This window comes from Poeciliopsis prolifica, unplaced genomic scaffold (assembly GCF_027474105.1).
Source record: "Poeciliopsis prolifica strain line A6 unplaced genomic scaffold, Auburn_PproV2 SCAFFOLD163, whole genome shotgun sequence".
NCBI classification, from domain to species: Eukaryota; Metazoa; Chordata; class Actinopteri; order Cyprinodontiformes; family Poeciliidae; genus Poeciliopsis; species Poeciliopsis prolifica.
This window is the reverse complement of record NW_026562538.1, coordinates 346,506-365,956: the sequence shown is the minus strand read 5'-3', so window position 1 is coordinate 365,956 and position 19,451 is coordinate 346,506. Positions and strand designations below refer to the sequence as shown.

The window sequence follows — 19,451 nt, the reverse complement described above, 5'->3', positions numbered from 1 at the left end:
AAGTTTTCTATGAATTAGGGTTTTTCTATATTGGCAATAATATTGTTATAATCAAATTCGCAAAATGTACTAATTTTCTGTAGAAAGAAACAGTGCAGTGCTGTGCCTCTCCTGGGGGCGCTGTGCTCAGACGTGTTCTACTGGATCTACTGGAGATCCACAGTCTGTAACATCTGCAATGATCGCGACTGACATAATTAGTCTCTCTGAGCGGACATGCAGTGAAAATGTCCGGGCATCAGTAGGGGGCGCTGCTGAGCCCCACAGGCACAAAGATCACTGAGAGACAAAGAATCAGAGGAAGTAGAACAAGAAGACGAGGTGAACGGACGCCACGTGTCACTGAAATATTTCATTTTTATTGCTGTCAATGATTAATTACATGGAAATTATTCAAAAATTAAAAGCTGTAATCAGTTCAGGTCGACACTGAACTGTAAGCTTCCATGTTGGATTTGCTCATCCAACTCTTCCGTTTCCTGTGGAGGCACACCTGGTTACCACAGTAACGGATCAAAGCTGGAACAGGGCGGAGTAGAAGGCGGGTTCAGAGCAGCGGCTCTGATAGCAGAGGGTGACGTCATTGATCAGGTGTTTCCTCCTGACGTGAGGCGGAGGGGCGGAGTCAGACTCCAAGCGGCGGCAGCAGTTGGTCACCATCTCTGTGAGCAGGAACCCTGAGGACAGACGGTGGAACTACCATCCAATGGAGCTCTAGAACCAAGCAGCCATCTTGCGATTGGTCCTTACCCAGAGACCTCCTGCTGGTCACCATCCCAGTCACCAATGGGACGACCAGTCCTAGCTTGGTGGAGGCGTTTCCCTGGAGACAGATCCTGAAGAGTCCCGTCTTCAGAGGATGGATGAAGATCAATTGGATGTTGGAGGAACTAAGAGAGACATGGACAATCTGTCAGGCCTGGAGAGCCTGGGCTCAACAGAACTTCAGGTGGGACGGGTCAGAACCACCGACCCAGATCCACTCACCCCGCCTCCGTCTGCGCTCTCGTCTCCAGCAGCAGATCGGTCAGAGGAAACTTCTCTGAAACACAAAGATCAGAAAAACATAGGCCACCACACTCACTCTGCGTGGAAAAGTGGGCGTGTCCCACAAAGGAGGGCGGAGCTTCTACTTTCTCTGACTTTGAATGTGCAATACTTCCTCCGGCCACCAGGGACCGTCTTGTTCAGTCCGCTTCAATCTGACTCAAGTCCGTTTGCCTATAAAGTCCGCTTCAGTTGATGAGCTGTGACTGCAAAATCGATCTCTGACGTTTCTCCTAGCGCTAGCAGAAATGGCTGCACATGTACCAGACCTCAGTGGCATGGGGCATTCTGCTTAGCGTTAGCTTAGCGTTAGCAGCAGAAATGGCTCCTGGTCTTCAGCCAAAGACTAAAGAGAAATCACTAAACTGACGCCTCCATCTTGTTTCATCTGGTGAAACAGGAAGTTGCTCTCAGTGTCTTCAGAGGTTTTTGTGTCGTTTCCTGCAGTGGTTGTTGGTGCAGCGCCCCCACAGGCCAGGAGGGGAACAGGTTGGTTTGGGTCAGGACCACAGCAGCTGGAGGTTCTGTTCCAAATGTTCTGGTTCCAGTAGAACCGGGTCGACCAGACCATCAGGAAGGAAACAGCCATCAAAACTGCATCCAGTTTCTTTAGGTGTTTCTGTATTCTGTTAATTGAATCTGAAAATGATTTATTTACTTCACAAATTTCATCTCTTAGTTTTGTTCTGCGACTCACTGGAATCAAACAAAACAACAGAAAACCTGGTAGGGACGACCAATGGTTATTTAGCTAGCTAGTTAGTTACCAATGTCCTCAAAGCGTTCGACCCAAACGATCAGCAGCTTTGAGTCTGATCGGAAAAATGATGAGACACTCTGGCAGGTCCGGATGTCTTCTGATGGACGGCTCTGAACACACAGATGAGGGACAGGTAAGACAGAAAAACCTGGTATTGAAAGTACAGGGTCTGTTGAGGGCGGAGCCTCACCTCAGCTCTCTTCTGGTTGGATGATAAAGCAGCGGCATGCCCCGCCTCCTCATAGCTCTTCAGCCAATCAGCTGCTTGGAATATGAAGATTAATTGATCATCTTGAGTGTGATTGGTTACTGGCTGTTATGTCAGAGTGACATCACCAAGCACTGACTGTAGGTGTGTGATGAAGGAACAATGAAGGTGATTTCCGTCAAAGCATTGGCAAACTTCAGGACAAACCTCCGTCCGTCGAACACGCCGCCTCCGCTGTCCCCCAGAACAGGTTCTGGAACCAGGAATCACCCAATTGGTTGACCGAAGAGTTCTGGCACCTGAACCTCAAACAAAGACCTCACCTGAACGACTGGCTCCGCCCACCTCTTCAGGACAACCAAGAGACAACAGGAAGTCCAGAAAGGACCGCTGATGCTGGTGTGCTTGTCCACATTCCCCAAGATCTGCAGGGAGATGGACAGGTAAGACACAGACTCAGACCCATCTGAAACAGGTGGACAGGAGAGAGCTGAGGAATACCTCCCTGGGTGTTTTCTGTCCTGCTCTCATGTAGAAGACAAACGCACAGTCACTGTTTCTGGATGGAAGCTGGTCCAAACGTCTCAGGCTATCTAGAAACCTGGAAGAGGAGTCCAGAGACAAGAGCGCGGGCTGCGTGCTGCTGACACCTGGATCCTGCCGACAGGTGAGGGCGGACAGATGAGTGGTGGACAGGTGAGCTAATAAAGCCAGTGGTGTCCCCATGTCTACCTTCACACTCTCTGGAGTCAGCAGACCCAGGTGGGACAGAAGACTCTGGTCACCTGGAAGCAGCTGACCGGAGAAGGTGGTCTGCAGGTTGCAATGGCAACTGAAAGCCTCTGAGCCGAGCTTCAATTTCCTGTTGGGTCTTCAAGTTACTCGCAGAAGTCCAACTGCTGCTGGTCCTAAAGTACAGATGTCCACACCTGAGACACCTTTGATCTGTGTGACAGCTTTGAACGTCTAGAGCGGATTTTACTGCTGGTTCTGGTTCTGGTCGGACTCATCTTACCTCAGCAGGTCTAGTTCTGATCAGAGGAGGGATGCTCTGATCTGCTCCGACTGAAAAACGCTCTCCATGCGCTCCAGAACCAGCTGGTGGTTGATGGACCGTCTCTGTCCGGCGTCTGCAGCGGAGAGACGCGCGTCTTTGGATCAGCGCCGCCTGCGTCTGTCCAAGAGGCAAAAACTCATTGAAGACTTTGATCTGCGGACCAATCATAGTCCGGTTCTGTGTGATGACCCCGGAGCAGAACCAAACGATACTGCAGCGCCACCATCAGGCTGCTTGAGGCACTGCAGCAGCGTCACATGATCACCTGAAAGGCTCGGCCGTCTTTGGGCAGCAGGTGGAGCTGTAGAGTCCAGCTGTGACGTCCCCACGGTCCCCCTCAAGATCACCAGCAGAGACGGACCGGGCTCTGCAACAGGACCGGAACTATCAGTGTCTCTGCAGTTCTGGGCAGAGGTTCTGTCTCTGGTTCTGGTCCTACCTTGATCAGTTGATCTGGTGTTGGCTCCAATGTGGCCAGAATCACAGAACCTTCCAGAACAAATATCGGAACCTCTTCAGGCTGCTGTCATCCAACATCAGGGCGTTGTCTCTGAGCAACGGATCTGGACCCGCTCTGGAAATCTGCATGATACTGGACCAAACCAGCTTAAGTTAGAGCCCAGGAGGAGCTAAGTACATCTGGCTCTGGTCCAGTTTGCTCCTGTTTGTAACTGGATCAGAACCAGGACCGTGTTTTAGTCACCAGCTCAGCGTTGCCTCCGCCGCCTCCTTCACCCTCAGAGAGGCCGGGTTCAGATCTTTGTCGTCCTTCCACACAACGTTCTGGTCCTGTCTGGACCTGCTGCCCGAGATCCCAACTCCACAATCTCCAGAACCTCCAGCAGACAGTCCTGGACGGTACCAAGGGGACAGAGGTGTTCACCTAGAACAGGAACCGACCTGGCGCTGATCCAAAGACAGCCGCGTCTCTCCGCTGAAGACGCCGGACAGAGCATTCCTTCAGTCGGAGCAGATCAGAGCATCGCTCCTCTGATCAGAACTAGACCTGCTGAGGTAAGATCTGAGTCCGACCAGAACCAGAACCAACAGTAAAATCCGCTCTAGACATTCAAAGCTGTCACAGATCAAAGGTTCTCAGGTGTGGACATCTGTACTTTAGGACCAGCAGCAGTTACCTGACGTACAGACTGTGATCAGAACCGGATCAGAACCTGTGGAGGTTGCAGGTCAGTTACCTGCTGGTGCAGCAGAAACTGGGTTCTGGGTCAGCCAGGTGTTCAGGCAGCAGAAAGCAGCGACGATGATGGAGTGCAGGTCTCTGGAGTGGAGCGGAGGAGGACGGCCGCACTGGAACACGATGTAGGTGCAGACAGAACCGACGGCCCGGCGCCGCTCCGAGGCCTCCACCTGGCCTCCACCTGCAGGACCACAGAACATACAAACTGATCCGGGTCGGAACCAAATAAAATGACGAGAAGACCAAATGGTGGCGCTGAGATCCTTACGTCCACCTTTGGACCTGTTTGACCCGGTCCCGATAAAACCGCTTTGACCCGGTTTGACCCGTTTGACCCGGGCTTACAGTCTTGGTGTGTGTGTGTGTTCCCACCTTGGCCAGTCCTCCCAGTACTTCCAGTGCAGACAGACAAACTGCAGGATCATTTCTCCACTGAGACGTCAAACGCTGAGTCAGCAGACGCACAACATGAACCCAAAGGAGCGCTGCTTCTGATTGGGTGGCTGGTTACCAGGGCAACACACATACACTATCAGTGGGAGTTTATTGCAACACCCAAACAGTAAGGATGACAGTCTTTATATCCTACTTGGTGTCCTGGTTCTGGTGGTTCCACTGGTCGCCCTGAATTGGTCCTCCTGGTTCCGATGGTCTGACCTTCTGGACTGAAAATGAAGAAGAGTTTATGTGACATTGTGTTTGGTAAAACACTCTTCCTTTTCCCTTCAGGGTCGCCACAGCGAGTCGTTGGTCTCCTTCTGACCCGCCCTCCACCTTCATGTCGTCTTTGGATGGATGGATGGATGGATGGATGGATGGATGGATGATGGATGGATGGATGGATGGATGGATGGATGGATGGATGGATGGATGGATGGATGGATGATGGATGGATGGATGGATGGATGGGTGGTGGGTGGATGGATGGATGGATGGATGATGGATGGATGGATGGATGGATGGATGGATGATGGATGGATGGATGGATGGATGGATGGATGGATGATGGATGGATGGATGGATGGATGATGGATGGATGGATGGATGATGGATGGATGGATGGATGGATGGATGGATGGATGGATGGATGGATGATGGATGATGGATGGATGGATGGATGGATGGATGATGGATGGATGGATGGATGGATGGATGATGGATGATGGATGGATGGATGGATGGATGGATGGCTGCCTGCCCGCCCATCCTTACTCCTCCTCCCATGTATCACCTTGGCTGCCTCCAGCTCGGCCTCCATCGCTGGTCTCTCCACTGTCTTGTACATCTTTCCTTTCTTTCTCTCTGATTTTCTCCTCACACCTCCCAATCTGCTCGGACATGTTTCTTCTCTTCATTTTCACTCTCGCTGTTGCTCTGAACTGTTGAGCCGAAGCACTTAAAATCCTTCAGTCTCATATCTCTGTAACCTCGTGTCTCCATCTGGGTCCTTCTCTTGACATTTTCCTTCACCTGTCCTCTCCTCCCTCCATTGATCATCATTTCATGACACATCATCGTCCGTCAACCAGGACTCAGAACCAGTCCTCAGTGAAGTCTCATTTCCACCTTGAACACTCAAACAGCACATCCAGCCAATCTCCTGCGTGTCCTGAACCACTCCAGAACCATGGTTCCACTCTCAGAACCTCATACAGAACCTCATACAAAACCATGGCTCCTCTCTCAGAACCTCATACAGAACCATGGTTCCTCTTTCAGAACCTCATACAGAACCTCATATAGAACAATGGTTCCTCTCTCAGAACCTCATACAGAACCTCATACAGAACCATGGTTCCTCTATCAGAACCTCATACAGAACCATGGTTCCTCTTTCAGAACCTCATACAGAACCATGGTTCCTCTCTCAGAACCTCATACAGAACCATGGTTCCTATCTCAGAACCTCATACAGAACCTCATGCAGAACCATGGTTCCTCTCTCAGAACCTCATACAGAACCTCATACAGAACCATGGTTCCTCTCTCAGAACCTCATACAGAACCTCATACAGAACCATGGTTCCTCTCTCAAAACCTCATACAGAACCATGGTTCCTCTCTCAGAACCTCATACAGAACCTCATACAGAACCATGGTTCCTCTCTCAAAACCTCATACAGAACCATGGTTCCTATCTCAGTACCTAATACAGAACCTCATACAGAACCATGGTTCCTCTCTCAGAACCTCATACAGAACCATGGTTCCTCTCTCAGAACCTCATACAGAACCTCATACAGAACCATGGTTCCTCTCTCAAAACCTCATACAGAACCATGGTTCCTCTCTCAGAACCTCATACAGAAATTCATACAGAACCATGGCTCCTCTCTCAGAACTTCATACAGAACCTCATACAGAACCATGGTTCCTCTCTCAGAACCTCATACAGAACCATGGTTCCTCTCGCAGAACCTCATACAGAACCATGGTTCCTCTCTCAGAACCTCATACAGAACCTCATACAGAACCATGGTTTCTCTCTCAGAACCTCATACAGAAACTCATACAGAACCATGTTTCCTCTCTCAAAACCTCATACAGAACCATGGTTCCTCTCTCAAAACCTCATACAGAACCATGGTTCCTCTCTCAGAACCTCATACAGAACCATGTTTCCTCTCAGAACCTCATACAGAACCATGGTTCCTCTCTCAGAACCTCATACAGAACCATGTTTCCCCTCTCAGAACCTCATACAGAACCATGGTTCCTCTCTCAGAACCTCATACAGAACCATGGTTCCTCTCTCAGAACCTCATACAGAACCATGGTTCCTCTCTCAGAACCTCATACAGAACCATGGTTCCTCTTTCAGAACCTCATATAGAACAATGGTTCCTCTCTCAGAACCTCATACAGAACCATGGTTCCTCTCTCAGAACCTCATACAAAACCATGGTTCCTCTCTCAGAACCTCATACAGAACCATGGTTCCTCTTTCAGAACCTCATACAGAACCATGGTTCCTCTCTCAGAACCTCATACAAAACCATGGTTCCTCTTTCAGAACCTCATACAGAACCATGGTTCCTCCCTCAGAACCTCATACAGAACCATGGTTCCTCTCTCAGAACCTCATACAGAACCTCATGCAGAACCATGGTTCCTCTCTCAGAACCTCATACAGAACCTCATACAGAACCATGGTTCCTCTCTCAAAACCTCATACAGAGCCATGGTTCCTATCTCAGAACCTAATACAGAACCTCATACAGAACCATGGTTCCTCTCTCAGAACCTCATACAGAACCATGGTTCCTCTCTCAGAACCTCATACAGAACCTCATACAGAACCATGGTTCCTCTCTCAGAACCTACTACAGAACCTCATACAGAACCATGGTTCCTCTCTCAGAACCTCATACAGAACAATGGATTCTCTCTCAGAACCTCATACAGAAACGTGGTTCCTCTCACAGAACCTCATACAGAACCATGGTTGTCTTTCAGAACCTCATACAGAACCATGGTTCCACTCTCAGAACCTCATACAGAACCATTGTTCCTCTTTCAGAACCTCATACAGAACCATGGTTCCTCTCTCAGAACCTCATACAGAACATCATACAGAACCATGGTTCCTCTCTCAGAACCTCATACAGAACAATGGATTCTCTCTCAGAACCTCATACAGAAACGTGGTTCCTCTCTCAGAACCTCATACAGAACCATGGTTCCTCTCTCAGAACCTCATACAGAACCATGGTTCCTCTTTCAGAACCTCATACAGAACCATGGTTCCTCTCTCAGAACCTCATACAGAACCTCATACAAAACCATGGCTCCTCTCTCAGAACCTCATACAGAACCATGGTTCCTCTTTCAGAACCTCATACAGAACCTCATATAGAACAATGGTTCCTCTCTCAGAACCTCATACAGAACCTCATACAGAACCATGGTTCCTCTCTCAGAACCTCATACAGAAACTCATACAGAACTATGGCTTCTCTCAGAACTCATACAGAACCTCATACAGAACCATGGTTCCTCTCTCAGAACCTCATACAGAACCATGGTTCCTATCTCAGAACCTCATACAGAACCTCATGCAGAACCATGGTTCCTCTCTCAGAACCTCATACAGAACCTCATGCAGAACCATGGTTCCTCTCTCAGAACCTCATACAGAACCTCATACAGAACCATGGTTCCTCTCTCAAACCTCATACAGAACCATGGTTCCTCTCTCAGAACCTCATACAGAAACTCATACAGAACTATGGCTCCTCTCTCAGAACTTCATACAGAACCTCATACAGAACCATGGTTCCTCTCTCAGAACCTCATACAGAACCATGGTTCCTCTCTCAGAACCTCATACAGAACCATGGTTCCTCTCTCAGAACCTCATACAGAACCATGGTTCCTCTTTCAGAACCTCATATAGAACAATGGTTCCTCTCTCAGAACCTCATACAGAACCATGGTTCCTCTCTCAGAACCTCATACAAAACCATGGTTCCTCTCTCAGAACCTCATACAGAACCATGGTTCCTCTTTCAGAACCTCATACAGAACCATGGTTCCTCTCTCAGAACCTCATACAAAACCATGGTTCCTCTTCAGAACCTCATACAGAACCATGGTTCTCCCTCAGAACCTCATACAGAACCATGGTTCCTCTCTCAGAACCTCATACAGAACCTCATGCAGAACCATGGTTCCTCTCTCAGAACCTCATACAGAACCTCATACAGAACCATGGTTCCTCTCTCAAAACCTCATACAGAGCCATGGTTCCTATCTCAGAACCTAATACAGAACCTCATACAGAACCATGGTTCCTCTCTCAGAACCTCATACAGAACCATGGTTCCTCTCTCAGAACCTCATACAACCTCATACAGAACCATGGTCCTCTCTCAGAACCTACTACAGAACCTCATACAGAACCATGGTTCCTCTCTCAGAACCTCATACAGAACAATGGATTCTCTCTCAGAACCTCATACAGAAACGTGGTTCCTCTCACAGAACCTCATACAGAACCATGGTTTGTCTTTCAGAACCTCATACAGAACCATGGTTCCACTCTCAGAACCTCATACAGAACCATTGTTCCCTTTCAGAACCTCATACAGAACCATGGTTCCTCTCTCAGAACCTCATACAGAACATCATACAGAACCATGGTTCCTCTCTCAGAACCTCATACAGAACAATGGATTCTCTCTCAGAACCTCATACAGAAACGTGGTTCCTCTCTCAGAACCTCATACAGAACCATGGTTCTCTCTCAGAACCTCATACAGAACCATGGTTCCTCTTTCAGAACCTCATACAGAACCATGGTTCCTCTCTCAGAACCTCATACAGAACCTCATACAAACCATGGCTCCTCTCTCAGAACCTCATACAGAACCATGGTTCCTCTTCAGAACCTCATACAGAACCTCATATAGAACAATGGTTCCTCTCTCAGAACCTCATACAGAACCTCATACAGAACCATGGTTCCTCTCTCAGAACCTCATACAGAAACTCATACAGAACTATGGCTCCTCTCTCAGAACTTCATACAGAACCTCATACAGAACCATGGTTCCTCTCTCAGAACCTCATACAGAACCATGGTTCCTATCTCAGAACCTCATACAGAACCTCATGCAGAACCATGGTTCCTCTCTCAGAACCTCATACAGAACCTCATACAGAACCATGGTTCCTCTCTCAGAACCTCATACAGAACCTCATACAGAACCATGGTTCCTCTCTCAAAACCTCATACAGAACCATGGTTCCTCTCTCAGAACCTCATACAGAAACTCATACAGAACTATGGCTCCTCTCTCAGAACTTCATACAGAACCTCATACAGAACCATGGTTCCTCTCTCAGAACCTCATACAGAACCATGGTTCCTCTCTCAGAACCTCATACAGAACCATGGTTCCACTCTCAGAACCTCATACAGAACCATGGTTCCTCTTTCAGAACCTCATACAGAACCATGGTTCCACTCTCAGAACCTCATACAGAACCATGGTTCCTCTTCAGAACCTCATACAGAACCATGGTTCCTCTCTCAGAACCTCATACAGAACCATGGTTCCTCTCTCAGAACCTCATACAGAACAATGGATTCTCTCTCAGAACCTCATACAGAAACGTGGTTCCTCTCTCAGAACCTCATACAGAACCATGGTTCCTCTCTCAGAACCTCATACAGAACCATGGTTCCACTCTCAGAACCTCATACAGAACCATGGTTCCTCTTCAGAACCTCATACAGAACCATGGTTCCTCTCTCAGAACCTCATACAGAACCATGGTTCCTCTTCAGAACCTCATACAGAACCATGGTTCCTCTCTCAGAACCTCATACAGAAACTCATACAGAACTATGGCTCCTCTCTCAGAACTTCATACAGAACCTCATACAGAACCATGGTTCCTCTCTCAGAACCTCATACAGAACCATGGTTCCTATCTCAGAACCTCATACAGAACCTCATGCAGAACCATGGTTCCTCTCTCAGAACCTCATACAGAACCTCATACAGAACCATGGTTCCTCTCTCAGAACCTCATACAGAACCTCATACAGAACCATGGTTCCTCTCTCAAAACCTCATACAGAACCATGGTTCCTCTCTCAGAACCTCATACAGAAACTCATACAGAACTATGGCTCCTCTCTCAGAACTTCATACAGAACCTCATACAGAACCATGGTTCCTCTCTCAGAACCTCATACAGAAACTCATACAGAACTATGGCTCCTCTCTCAGAACTTCATACAGAACCTCATACAGAACCATGGTTCCTCTCTCAGAACCTCATACAGAACCATGGTTCCTATCTCAGAACCTCATACAGAACCTCATGCAGAACCATGGTTCCTCTCTCAGAACCTCATACAGAACCTCATACAGAACCATGGTTCCTCTCTCAGAACCTCATACAGAACCTCATACAGAACCATGGTTCCTCTCTCAAACCTCATACAGAACCATGGTTCCTCTCTCAGAACCTCATACAGAAACTCATACAGAACTATGGCTCCTCTCTCAGAACTTCATACAGAACCTCATACAGAACCATGGTTCCTCTCTCAGAACCTCATACAGAACCATGGTTCCTCTCTCAGAACCTCATACAGAACCATGGTTCCACTCTCAGAACCTCATACAGAACCATGGTTCCTCTTTCAGAACCTCATACAGAACCATGGTTCCACTCTCAGAACCTCATACAGAACCATGGTTCCTCTTTCAGAACCTCATACAGAACCATGGTTCCTCTCTCAGAACCTCATACAGAACCATGGTTCCTCTCTCAGAACCTCATACAGAACAATGGATTCTCTCTCAGAACCTCATACAGAAACGTGGTTCCTCTCTCAGAACCTCATACAGAACCATGGTTCTTTCAGAACCTCATACAGAACCATGGTTCCACTCTCAGAACCTCATACAGAACCATGGTTCCTCTTTCAGAACCTCATACAGAACCATGGTTCCTCTCTCAGAACCTCATACAGAACATCATACAGAACCATGGTTCCTCTCTCAGAACCTCATACAGAACAATGGCTCTCTCAGAACCTCATACAGAAACGTGGTTCCTCTCTCAGAACCTCATACAACCATGGTTCCTCTCTCAGAACCTCATACAGAACCATGGTTCCTCTCTCAGAACCTCATACAGAACCATGGTTCCTCTTCAGAACCTCATACAGAACCTCATATAGAACAATGGTTCCTCTCTCAGAACCTCATACAGAACCATGGTTCCTCTCTCAGAACCTCATACAAAACCATGGTTCCTCTCTCAGAACCTCATACAGAACCATGGTTCCTCTTTCAGAACCTCATACAGAACCATGGTTCCTCTCTCAGAACCTCATACAAAACCATGGTTCCTCTTCAGAACCTCATACAGAACCATGGTTCCTCCTCAGAACCTCATACAGAACCATGGTTCCTCTCTCAGAACCTCATACAGAACCTCATGCAGAACCATGGTTCCTCTCTCAGAACCTCATACAGAACCTCATACAGAACCATGGTTCCTCTCTCAAAACCTCATACAGAGCCATGGTTCCTATCTCAGAACCTAATACAGAACCTCATACAGAACCATGGTTCCTCTCTCAGAACCTCATACAGAACCATGGTTCCTCTCTCAGAACCTCATACAGAACCTCATACAGAACCATGGTTCCTCTCTCAGAACCTACTACAGAACCTCATACAGAACCATGGTTCCTCTCTCAGAACCTCATACAGAACAATGGATTCTCTCTCAGAACCTCATACAGAAACGTGGTTCCTCTCACAGAACCTCATACAGAACCATGGTTCGTCTTTCAGAACCTCATAGAGAACCATGGTTCCACTCTCAGAACCTCATACAGAACCATGTTCCTCTTCAGAACCTCATACAGAACCATGGTTCCTCTCTCAGAACCTCATACAGAACATCATACAGAACCATGGTTCCTCTCTCAGAACCTCATACAGAAACGTGGTTCCTCCTCTCAGAACCTCATACAACATGGTTCCTCTTTCAGAACCTCATACAGGTTCCATAGAACCTCATACAGAACCATGGTTCCTTTCAGAACCTCATACAGAACCATGGTTCCTCTCTCAAAACCTCATACAGAACCATGGTTCCTCTCTCAGAACCTCATACAGAAACTCATACAGAACTATGGCTCCTCTCTCAGAACTTCATACAGAACCTCATACAGAACCATGGTTCCTATCTCAGAACTCATACAGAACCTCATGCAGAACATGGTTCCTCTCTCAGAACCTCATACAGAACCTCATACAGAACCATGGTTCCTCTCTCAGAACCTCATACAGAACCTCATACAGAACCATGGTTCCTCTCTCAAAACCTCATACAGAACCATGGTTCCTCTCTCAGAACCTCATACAGAAACTCATACAGAACTATGGCTCCTCTCTCAGAACTTCATACAGAACCTCATACAGAACCATGGTTCCTCTCTCAGAACCTCATACAGAACCATGGTTCCTCTCTCAGAACCTCATACAGAAACCATGGTTCCACTCTCAGAACCTCATACAGAACCATGGTTCCTCTTTCAGAACCTCATACAGAACCATGGTTCCACTCTCAGAACCTCATACAGAACCATGGTTCCTCTTTCAGAACCTCATACAGAACCATGGTTCCTCTCTCAGAACCTCATACAGAACCATGGTTCCTCTCTCAGAACCTCATACAGAACAATGGATTCTCTCTCAGAACCTCATACAGAAACGTGGTTCCTCTCTCAGAACCTCATACAGAACCATGGTTCCTCTCTCAGAACCTCATACAGAACCATGGTTCCACTCTCAGAACCTCATACAGAACCATGGTTCCTCTTTCAGAACCTCATACAGAACCATGGTTCCTCTCTCAGAACCTCATACAGAACCATGGTTCCTCTTTCAGAACCTCATACAGAACCATGGTTCCTCTCTCAGAACCTCATACAGAAACTCATACAGAACTATGGCTCCTCTCTCAGAACTTCATACAGAACCTCATACAGAACCATGGTTCCTCTCTCAGAACCTCATACAGAACCATGGTTCCTATCTCAGAACCTCATACAGAACCTCATGCAGAACCATGGTTCCTCTCTCAGAACCTCATACAGAACCTCATACAGAACCATGGTTCCTCTCTCAGAACCTCATACAGAACCTCATACAGAACCATGGTTCCTCTCTCAAAACCTCATACAGAACCATGGTTCCTCTCTCAGAACCTCATACAGAAACTCATACAGAACTATGGCTCCTCTCTCAGAACTTCATACAGAACCTCATACAGAACCATGGTTCCTCTCTCAGAACCTCATACAGAACTCATACAACTATGGCTCCTCTCTCAGAACTTCATACAGAACCTCATACAGAACCATGGTTCCTCTCTCAGAACCTCATACAGAACCATGGTTCCTATCTCAGAACCTCATACAGAACCTCATGCAGAACCATGGTTCCTCTCTCAGAACCTCATACAGAACCTCATACAGAACCATGGTTCCTCTCTCAGAACCTCATACAGAACCTCATACAGAACCATGGTTCCTCTCTCAAAACCTCATACAGAACCATGGTTCCTCTCTCAGAACCTCATACAGAAACTCATACAGAACTATGGCTCCTCTCTCAGAACTTCATACAGAACCTCATACAGAACCATGGTTTCCTCTCTCAGAACCTCATACAGAACCATGGTTCCTCTCTCAGAACCTCATACAGAACCATGGTTCCACTCTCAGAACCTCATACAGAACCATGGTTCCTCTTTCAGAACCTCATACAGAACCATGGTTCCACTCTCAGAACCTCATACAGAACCATGGTTCCTCTTTCAGAACCTCATACAGAACCATGGTTCCTCTCTCAGAACCTCATACAGAACCATGGTTCCTCTCTCAGAACCTCATACAGAACAATGGATTCTCTCTCAGAACCTCATACAGAAACGTGGTTCCTCTCTCAGAACCTCATACAGAACCATGGTTCCTCTTTCAGAACCTCATACAGAACCATGGTTCCACTCTCAGAACCTCATACAGAACCATGGTTCCTCTTTCAGAACTCATACAGAACCATGGTTCCTCTCTCAGAACCTCATACAGAACATCATACAGAACCATGGTTCCTCTCTCAGAACCTCATACAGAACAATGGATTCTCTCTCAGAACCTCATACAGAAACGTGGTTCCTCTCTCAGAACCTCATACAGTACCATGGTTCCTCTCTCAGAACCTCATACAGAACCATGGTTCCTCTCTCAGAACCTCATACAGAACCATGGTTCCTCTTTCAGAACCTCATACAGAACCTCATATAGAACAATGGTTCCTCTCTCAGAACCTCATACAGAACCATGGTTCCTCTCTCAGAACCTCATACAAAACCATGGTTCCTCTCTCAGAACCTCATACAGAACCATGGTTCCTCTTTCAGAACCTCATACAGAACCATGGTTCCTCTCTCAGAACTCATACAAACCATGGTTCCTCTTTCAGAACCTCATACAGAACCATGGTTCCTCCCTCAGAACCTCATACAGAACCATGGTTCCTCTCTCAGAACCTCATACAGAACCTCATGCAGAACCATGGTTCCTCTCTCAGAACCTCATACAGAACCTCATACAGAACCATGGTTCCTCTCTCAAAACCTCATACAGAGCCATGGTTCCTATCTCAGAACCTAATACAGAACCTCATACAGAACCATGGTTCCTCTCTCAGAACCTCATACAGAACCATGGTTCCTCTCTCAGAACCTCATACAGAACCTCATACAAACCATGGTTCCTCTCTCAGAACCTACTACAGAACCTCATACAGAACCATGGTTCCTCTCTCAGAACCTCATACAGAACAATGGATTCTCTCTCAGAACCTCATACAGAAACGTGGTTCCTCTCACAGAACCTCATACAGAACCATGGTTCGTCTTTCAGAACCTCATAGAGAACCATGGTTCCACTCTCAGAACCTCATACAGAACCATTGTTCCTCTTTCAGAACCTCATACAGAACCATGGTTCCTCTCTCAGAACCTCATACAGAACATCATACAGAACCATGGTTCCTCTCTCAGAACCTCATACAGAAACGTGGTTCCTCTCTCAGAACCTCATACAGAACCATGGTTCCTCTTTCAGAACCTCATACAGAACCATGGTTCCACTCTCAGAACCTCATACAGAACCATGGTTCCTCTTTCAGAACCTCATACAGAACCATGGTTCCTCTCTCAGAACCTCATACAGAACCTCATACAGAACCATGGTTCCTCTCTCAGAACCTCATACAGAACAATGGATTCTCTCTCAGAACCTCATACAGAACCATGGTTCCTCTCTCAGAACCTCATACAGAACCATGGTTCCTCTTTCAGAACCTCATACAGAACCATGGTTCCTCTCTCAGAACCTCATACAGAACCTCATACAAAACCATGGCTCCTCTCTCAGAACCTCATACAGAACCATGGTTCCTCTTTCAGAACCTCATACAGAACCTCATATAGAACAATGGTTCCTCTCTCAGAACCTCATACAGAACCTCATACAGAACCATGGTTCCTCTCTCAGAACCTCATACAAAACCATGGTTCCTCTCTCAGAACCTCATACAGAACCATGGTTCCTCTTTCAGAACCTCATACAGAACCTCATGCAGAACCATGGTTCCTCTCTCAGAACCTCATACAGAACCTCATACAGAACCATGGTTCCTCTCTCAGAACCTCATACAGAACCATGGTTCCTCTCTCAGAACCTCATACAGAACCATGGTTCCACTCTCAGAACCTCATACAGAACCATGGTTCCTCTTTCAGAACCTCATACAGTACCATGGTTCCTCTCTCAGAACCTCATACAGAACCATGGTTCCTCTCTCAGAACCTCATACAGAACCATGGTTCCTTTCAGAACCTCATACAGAACCATGGTTCCTCTCTCAGAACCTCATACAAAACCATGGTTCCTCTTTCAGAACCTCATACAGAACCATGGTTCCTCCCTCAGAACCTCATACAGAACCATGGTTTCTCTCTCAGAACCTCATACAGAACCTCATGCAGAACCATGGTTCCTCTCTCAGAACCTCATACAGAACCTCATACAGAACCATGGTTCCTCTCTCAAAACCTCATACAGAGCCATGGTTCCTATCTCAGAACCTAATACAGAACCTCATACAGAACCATGGTTCCTCTCTCAGAACCTCATACAGAACCATGGTTCCTCTCTCAGAACCTCATACAGAACCTCATACAGAACCATGGTTCCTCTCTCAGAACCTCATACAGAACAATGGATTCTCTCTCAGAACCTCATACAGAAACGTGGTTCCTCTCACAGAACCTCATACAGAACCATGGTTCGTCTTTCAGAACCTCATACAGAACCATGGTTCCACTCTCAGAACCTCATACAGAACCATTGTTCCTCTTTCAGAACCTCATACAGAACCATGGTTCCTCTCTCAGAACCTCATACAAACATCATACAGAACCATGGTTCCTCTCTCAGAACCTCATACAGAAACGTGGTTCCTCTCTCAGAACCTCATACAGAACCATGGTTCCTCTTTCAGAACCTCATACAGAACCATGGTTCCACTCTCAGAACCTCATACAGAACCATGGTTCCTCTTTCAGAACCTCATACAGAACCATGGTTCCTCTATCAGAACCTCATACAGAACCTCATACAGAACCATGGTTCCTCTCTCAGAACCTCATACAGAACAATGGATTCTCTCTCAGAACCTCATACAGAACCATGGTTCCTCTCTCAGAACCTCATACAGAACCATGGTTCCTCTTTCAGAACCTCATACAGAACCATGGTTCCTCTCTCAGAACCTCATACAGAACCTCATACAAAACCATGGCTCCTCTCTCAGAACCTCATACAGAACCATGGTTCCTCTTCAGAACCTCATACAGAACCTCATATAGAACAATGGTTCCTCTCTCAGAACCTCATACAGAACCTCATACAGAACCATGGTTCCTCTCTCAGAACCTCATACAAAACCATGGTTCCTCTCTCAGAACCTCATACAGAACCATGGTTCCTCTTCAGAACCTCATACAGAACCATGGTTCCTCTCTCAGAACCTCATACAGAACCTCATACAGAACCATGGTTCCTCTCTCAGAACCTACTACAGAACCTCATACAGAACCATGGTTCCTCTCTCAGAACCTCATACAGAACAATGGATTCTCTCTCAGAACCTCATACAGAAACGTGGTTCCTCTCACAGAACCTCATACAGAACCATGGTTCGTCTTTCAGAACCTCATACAGAACCATGGTTCCACTCTCAGAACCTCATACACAAACCATGTTCCTCTTTCAGAACCTCATACAGAACCATGGTTCCTCTCTCAGAACCTCATACAGAACATCATACAAACCATGGTTCCTCTCTCAGAACCTCATACAGAAACGTGGTTCCTCTCTCAGAACCTCATACAGAACCATGGTTCCTCTCTCAGAACCTCATACAGAACCATGGTTCCTCTTTCAGAACCTCATACAGAACCATGGTTCCTCTCTCAGAACCTCATACAGAACCATGGTTCCTCTTTCAGAACCTCATACAGAACCATGGTTCCTCTCTCAGAACCTCATACAGAACCTCATACAAAACCATGGCTCCTCTCTCAGAACCTCATACAGAACCATGGTTCCTCTTTCAGAACCTCATACAGAACCTCATATAGAACAATGGTTCCTCTCTCAGAACCTCATACAGAACCTCATACAGAACCATGGTTCCTCTCTCAGAACCTCATACAAAACCATGGTTCCTCTCTCAGAACCTCATACAGAACCATGGTTCCTCTTTCAGAACCTCATACAGAACCATGGTTCCTCTCTCAGAACCTCATACAGAAACTCATACAGAACTATGGCTCCTCTCTCAGAACTTCATACAGAACCTCATACAGAACCATGGTTCCTCTCTCAGAACCTCATACAGAACCATGGTTCCTATCTCAGAACCTCATACAGAACCTCATGCAGAACCATGGTTCCTCTCTCAGAACCTCATACAGAACCTCATACAGAACCATGGTTCCTCTCTCAGAACCTCATACAGAACCTCATACAGAACCATGGTTCCTCTCTCAAAACCTCATACAGAACCATGGTTCCTCTCTCAGAACCTCATACAGAAACTCATACAGAACTATGGCTCCTCTCTCAGAACTTCATACAGAACCTCATACAGAACCATGGTTCCTCTCTCAGAACCTCATACAGAACCATGGTTCCTCTCTCAGAACCTCATACAGAACCATGGTTCCACTCTCAGAACCTCATACAGAACCATGGTTCCTCTTTCAGAACCTCATACAGAACCATGGTTCCACTCTCAGAACCTCATACAGAACCATGGTTCCTCTTTCAGAACCTCATACAGAACCATGGTTCCTCTCTCAGAACCTCATACAGAACCATGGTTCCTCTCTCAGAACCTCATACAGAACAATGGATTCTCTCTCAGAACCTCATCCAGAACGTGGTTCCTCTCTCAGAACCTCATACAGAACCATGGTTCCTCTTTCAGAACCTCATACAGAACCATGGTTCCACTCTCAAACCTCATACAGAACCATGGTTCCTCTTTCAGAACCTCATACAGAACCA

The 19,451-nt window shown here is 46.8% G+C and overlaps 1 pseudogene; it reads right to left on the bottom strand.

The window, feature by feature from the left end:
- Positions 1 to 478: 478 nt before the first annotated feature.
- Positions 479 to 19,451, bottom strand: part of LOC129356277 (ral GTPase-activating protein subunit beta-like) — a 29,979-nt pseudogene continuing 11,006 nt past the window's right edge.